The sequence below is a fragment of the Heteronotia binoei genome, chromosome 5 (assembly GCF_032191835.1).
Source record: "Heteronotia binoei isolate CCM8104 ecotype False Entrance Well chromosome 5, APGP_CSIRO_Hbin_v1, whole genome shotgun sequence".
Lineage (NCBI taxonomy): Eukaryota > Metazoa > Chordata > Lepidosauria > Squamata > Gekkonidae > Heteronotia > Heteronotia binoei.
The window spans coordinates 163218916-163225544 of NC_083227.1; positions in this window are offsets into that span (position 1 = coordinate 163218916).

Genomic DNA, 6629 nt, shown 5'->3' on the forward strand with positions numbered 1-6629 from the left:
TGTCAGAAATAAAAGAGGGGGGAAAACATGACAACCTTTTGAATTTTTTAAAAGCATAAAATGTTTCTTTTTACTTTAGCACCAAACATTCCATGCTAACTTTAACAGAAAAAGAGCATGTTGATGTTGTGAAACAGGTAATGAGAGGGAAAAGTGGGAGCACATACGGCCAGGGCTGCGTGAGCTGCACTGGCTGCCAGTTATATACCGGGTTCGTTACAAAGTGCTGGTCATCATTACCTTTAAAGCCCTATATGGTTGAGGGCCTGCCTACCTTAGGGACCGTCTCTTCCCATATGTGCCCCAGAGAGTATTGAGATCAGGGGGAAAGAACTGGTTGACAATCCCCGGGCCGAAAGAGGTCAAATTGAAGAGCACATGTGAACGGGCCTTTTCGATCGTCGCTCCGCGCTGGTGGAACCAACTACCGGATGAGGTGTGGGCCCTGCGGAGCCTTGACCAATTCCGTAGGGCCTGCAAGACCACTATTTTTAAAATGTCCTTCGCCTAAATGAAGGCTTAATGTAAACCTGCAGTAGATATAATCTACTATATCCATCCGCCACACCCACTGAGGAAAGTATCCGAGATGTAGCACCGAAAATGTTAATTTTAATTGCAAATGATGTTTTTAATTGTGTTGGTTTTATTTATGAATTATGTATTGAACTGTATCGATGTTTTATATTGTAAATTGTAATTGTATATGTTGTAAGCCGCTCTGAGCCTGCTTCGGCGGGGAGGGCGGGATATAAATAAAATGTAGTATTATTATTATTAAAATATATTTGAGTTTGTAAGAATGGCTGTGAGAGCTAGGCAGAAAAATCTGAGCAAAAAAACTGTTAGTTTTTAAAAAAGCCATATTTATCAGCATCATAAGTACACTCTTCAAATATTTAATAGCCGTCAGAGCAATCCTGTGCTGTAGCGGGTGGCTGCTGCATAACTACGGCAGCACTAGTCTACTTCCTATGGGCGTAATTTACACAGAGGCCAACAAAGTCAGTGGGTCGACAGCGTTTTCTGATTGTAATGGTGGTCAGGACTTTTTTTGAGCCGGAACACACTGGAACATCATTTTGGTTGGGTTGGCCAGCATTCTGGCTCAAAAAAAGGTCTCCTCCCTCACATGCTGATTGGTCTCCTCCCTCACATAACTTATAAACTTCCACTTGGCCCAGCGCTGTATGAATAGGTCGTACCTCAGCTTGCTTTTTCGCCCACAAGCCTGAAGAGGATGACCCTCCCAGCAGCCCATGGGAGAGGAGGAGCCAGGGTGATGGGTTTGTGAGCTAGGGGATTCAGATAGAGAAGGAAGGCCATGGGAGCTGGTCTCCCCATGGCAGCACAGCCCTGGTGCCCTTTATGAGCTTGCCAGGGCCAGCGCTGTTGAGGGAGATGGTGGGGTGTATGTGTGTGTTCTTGTGCGATAGAGTGGAGGGAAGGCTGCAGGGGCCAGTCTCCCCATGGCAGTGCAGCCCCGGTGCCCTTTATGGGCTTGCTGGGGTCAGCATTGTTAACGGGGGGGGTGCATGTGTGATGGAGATGGAAGAAAGGCTGCAGGTGTTTGTCTCCCTGTGGCAGCACAGCTCTGGTGCCCTTTATGGGCTTGCCAGGGCCAGCACTGTCAAGGGAGGCCGGGGTTTGTGTGTGCATGTGTGATGAAGGATGGAGGGAAGGCTGTGGGAGCTGGGGGAGGGACGGTGGTTCAGTGGTAGAGCATCTGCTTGGGAAGCAGAAGGTCCCAGGTTCAATCCCTGGCATCTCCAAAAAGGGTCCAGGCAAATAGGTGTGAAAAACCTCAGCTTGAGACCCTGGAGAGCAGCTGCCAGTCTGAGAAGACAATACTGACTTTGATGGACCAAGGGTCTGATTCAGTATAAGGCAGCTTCATATGTTCATACGTCTCCCCATGGCAACATGGCCCAGTGCCTTTTATGGACCCTTTTTATAGCAGCTTCAAAGAGAAGGGGGGGGGGGAGGGTTGCACTCCATCATTGCACACCCAATGAACTGGATGGGTGCAGCTTTTGCTTTACTGCAGCACGATACAATTGTACCAAATTAGGCGTTGTTCTTGGACAAGAGGAGCAGCTGACCAGCCAGTATAAATAAGTTAAAAACCCCTAGCTTTGTTGTCCTTAAAAAAAAAAGCCATTTGTGCTTGAAAGGCAGGCAGAACTATTCCCTAGGCTTGCAGGAAGACATGTTTTGTTCTTCTGATTGCTCCTTCGGTCCGACTCTGGCACCCTGCAAGAGGATGGTGTTCATGCACCAGCTCTAGGCACACTAAAGAGAGTCTGCACAAAGCTCGTGCAGGGACTGCTGCCCTGGATCAAAGCAATCCACCCTCAGCAATGCCGTCTTTGCTATTGAAAAGCAATGAGCAGGGAACAAGCATCTTCTAAGGGTAGGATTTTTTTGGTGGGAGGGGCAAGGCTGTAGCTCTCCTGAGCTGGGCAACTGGTTCAGTCTCCAAGGCTCAGATGCTGAAATCAGTCACTATGAGGTTATACCACTTCGGGCCTGAGTGGAGGAGCTTAAGAGCCCTTTCCCTAAAAGAAAGCTTTTTCAAAGCAAGTGTTTTTGCAAATTTCAAAAGTTTATTCTATTCCTGCATGACTCCCCCCCCCCCAATTTTCTCGGGCATTATGCTTTGTTACTTCCTTTCCCCCCACCCACCAGAGAAATTGGTTGTTTGTGCCCAAGCAAAAATGAAGAGAGGAGACCGTTGAAGAGTAGGAGAGGGAGCGGCTGGCCTGAAAGCCTGTAGCTGGGAGTGTCTTTTTCTGCCACCAAAGTGTGTCCGTTCAATAGAGCTAATGAAGGACTTTGCACACGAGGACTTGGGGGGGCATGGGGGTGAGAATAAGAGGTTTTATGTTTTCAGTGTTGGGGTTTCAGTGTTGGGGTTTCTTTTGTTTGAAGTTATGAAGACTACTTTGTTTGAAGTATGAAGATCACTTCTCTTAGTTTGCCAGCTGTTTGCAAATAACAAGTCTTCAAGGGGAAAAAAAAAACATTCTGATTTGCACCCTTTTAAAAGACTATACCGATATGACATTGTAAGGAACTACCTACTGTAGTGGCATAAAGTGGACTTAAAGGGATTTCGGGAGGAGGGTTTTCTGTCCATTGATTCAGGAAGATAAATTCCAGATTAAACTTAATTTTATATTTCGCGATGAGTTAAATCTGATGGCAGACTTCATTCCAGAACTCTCTGAGGAATTTGCATTGCCACCAACGATGGGCAAAGGAGCCGTTTCTCCACAGTTCTTCCAGCAGACAGAGGATCATGAAGAAGAAATTAAAGTCAGTCTTTTAGGAGTAAGATACCACCTGGTTAGCATTTTATATGCTTGTAACTTTTGACAAGAGACAAGACCAGATATGAGACCACTGTGTGTCTGTGAAAGCGGAGCCTCAGTCACAGTGCCAGGTATGCTGGTAATTTAGGAGCTTATTATTTAGTTGTACTAAAACAGCATACATTAGAGATTAAGCCTTTGGAAGGTGAGATAGCAGTGACGAGTAAAAGTCCATTGGGGAAGATTTCAAAATTGATGACATATTTAGAAAAGAGACTGCATGGCTCAATTGGAAGGCAAAACACAGACTTTATTGAACTTTAAACCACGGCGAGGAGTGAAGATTCCATTTGCTTCCTCCCTGGGGCCATGGGAAAGAGGACTGAGGATCCTCAGAAAGGCATGAGTGTAAGTGGGGTGGATTGCAGATGGAATCTGGAAGGGCTGTCCAGGTGCAACACCTCACTTCAAGAGGAGGGCTGGAGCCACAGACTAAGCAGAGTCTCCTTGCCTGTCTGTGATCCTGTTGTATGCCATTAAAGGTTGTCGTTGACTAAGCTGAGAGTGTGGAGGGGAGGGGAGACTTGCCACACCCGCAAGGCTCCCTTTTGAATCATCACCTGCAGAAAAGTAAAACAGAGATATGCCCAGCCGTTTCAAGTGGGCACAAGTACCATGCCAGGCTCAGCCATGGATGTGTTGTCCTGACAGGGTCCACAGTTGCAGCCCCATGGGGGGGGGAAGACTTTGCCATGAACCCCCCTTGCAGCACATGATGGTACCATCTGAATTACACTAACCTGTCCTGTGTTGAAGTGGTCATGGATTGTTGGTGATCCACCCGCAGCTGCTTCTTGAGGCTCTAATTCTGCAAGGAAATGAGTTAAATGGCCACATGGCAAGCTGGTTCCTCATTAGCCTTTGCTCCGGCTCCGTTGCTGTGTTTCCCTTGGAGTAGGTGTTGGTTTCCGCATATCTTGACCCGGGGCGGCAGTTTGACCCACCTCCGAAGCGGTGTCATCCCGAATTTAGGAGATCGGCAAAATGCGAGAAGTTTATTTTTGATGCGGTTCCGGGGCTCGAAATTTATGTGCAGAACTCAACGCCAATTCACTGTCAAACTTCTTGCATCAGTAGAACACACCCACATAACTCCACGCCCATGATTCCACCCACTTATTTCATCATACTTCCTTAATTTTACTCCCTTTGAAAATTATCCAATATTTTCCTGAAATAGAGTAATTTTTTTAAACAACTCACGTTTTGCGTTACAACGTGAAAAATATATAACGATGTAATGCGATTTTCTTTTACTGAATACATCCCTTGCTTCCACCCGCCCCCATTCTTTATTGTATTACATGTGATTTTGATAATGTGTCATTGCATTGTGATTACTTTCTTCCCCCCTCCGATAAAAATCACTCCTGACTATTATAATTTTTTATCCAAATAAGATCGTTACAACGCAACTAAATACATGTTACACGAATGACTTTAAAGATGCGCGATTGCCACCTTTATCGATTCCCCCCCACCCCCCTGTATGGCCTCAAACGGGAACGGGAATTTGATGATGTTTATAGGTTTATATTGTTGATGGGTTGGGGAAACTTTCTCCCTTAACCCCTCTGCATAAATCTCTCCCCCCCCACACACCTTCATGCATCTGTTTGTAATTTGTTACAGCTTTTAATGGAAAACTGTGTGTTTAACATTCAGCGTGTGTGGATAAAAATGGTGGATCGCTGACTCAGATTTCCCGGGGCTTAGATAACCTGCCAATGGCAGGGCGAAAGGAAAACACGTGACTTTGCCAGTATTATGCCTCTAGCATTACGTTGTAAGGCAAACAAAGACGATTGCGTTGTAACGCGAACATGCATGCATGTTAAAAAAAAAAGGGTAATGTATGAAGGAGGGGGAAATTGCTACAATTGTGGGGGGAACTCCAGGAGCAGCAGTAATGCGGAATCAGAACACATGGAACAGATTGGGAATTGAATCTGGGAGAAATCCTCTATTGCGGAATCAGGAAATCACACCTGCATGGAACAACCTCGGAGCAAAAGGGAGGCAAATGCCAAATGCGGAATCAGCTATAGTGGAGTAGATGCTAGAAACACCCCCCCCCCCATCACAGACACACCCTGTCCTCTGCCAAGGGTGGAAAACAAGCAAATGACAGAGCACACACACGCTCCCCCCCCCCAACTCCTGGGAATTTTTCCTGGGATCTTTTTCCCATGACATGCCAGGGGCCATAGTGCTGTGTGGTTGTGGCTTTTGCTGCCCCTGCAAACTGAATGCAGGAGGCACTGTCATACCACCCACCTCAGAAGAGGGGAATGGGGTAGCAGGTTTAGGATCCTTGTCCTTGCTTACTTGTCAGTGTGTTGTTTCCCCCTTTGGGTTGAGCTTCCAAAGGCAGGGTACCTGTTAGAGTTCTTGAATGGAAGAGGTCAGCCACAAAGCATGGACTTTGCTCTCCTCCTGGTGTCTTAGCACTAAGTACTCACTCTGTAGTGTTAAATGCTCTCTTTGTGCTTTTCCCGCTACCCAAGTGCCTCACTGATTGCTCTAAATCCAACTGGCAGAGAGCTCTGAGACGAAGTCCCGTACTGCACATCCTAACTAATTTGTTGTAAGAATGCCTGGCTGAAGTTTTTGTAGGGTGGGGGGTGCAATTGGGTGTTGGGGAGGGAGCTTGGCTACCACAGGGAGGGAGGTGATTGCCTGAGTCTGTAGTCAGCATTCTGACCTCCTCGGAACCTAATTGCCAAGCGGGGGGACAACTTGAGTTGTGCTGCATTTTTTGTTGGTGTAACTTTCTGCCTGTGGCAGGGGTGTTCCCAGGCTGAAAGTGCTCAGGGTGCAAACTACCTCTGCCCATGCCCGCCAAACCACCCAAAACCAGGCAGGCACAGGGGCCTACAGTTCAGTTGTGTTAATAGGCAGCTGCTGTGGCTCTCCACTGATGCTTCAGAGTGGCAGGATGGCACTGGGGGACTGTGCCAGTGTAACTGGCCCTTACATTGGTGTATCTTGGACATAAGCTGACATAAAAGTCAGCTGGCTCCCTGAGCACTCCCCCCCACTAGGATTTTGTTGTTAAGGATCAACGGATGCCATGGAGTTGTTCTGCTGTCTGTTCTACAAAGTGTTGAACTATACTGTGGGAGGTTCAGAAATTATCTTTCTTCCATGAGATATACTAGTGAAGAACTAGTCAGTATTCTTCCAGAATGTAGTGGTGATTCCACATATCAACGGATGGATCACTGAAATACTTCATTTCTTAATCATTTTTCT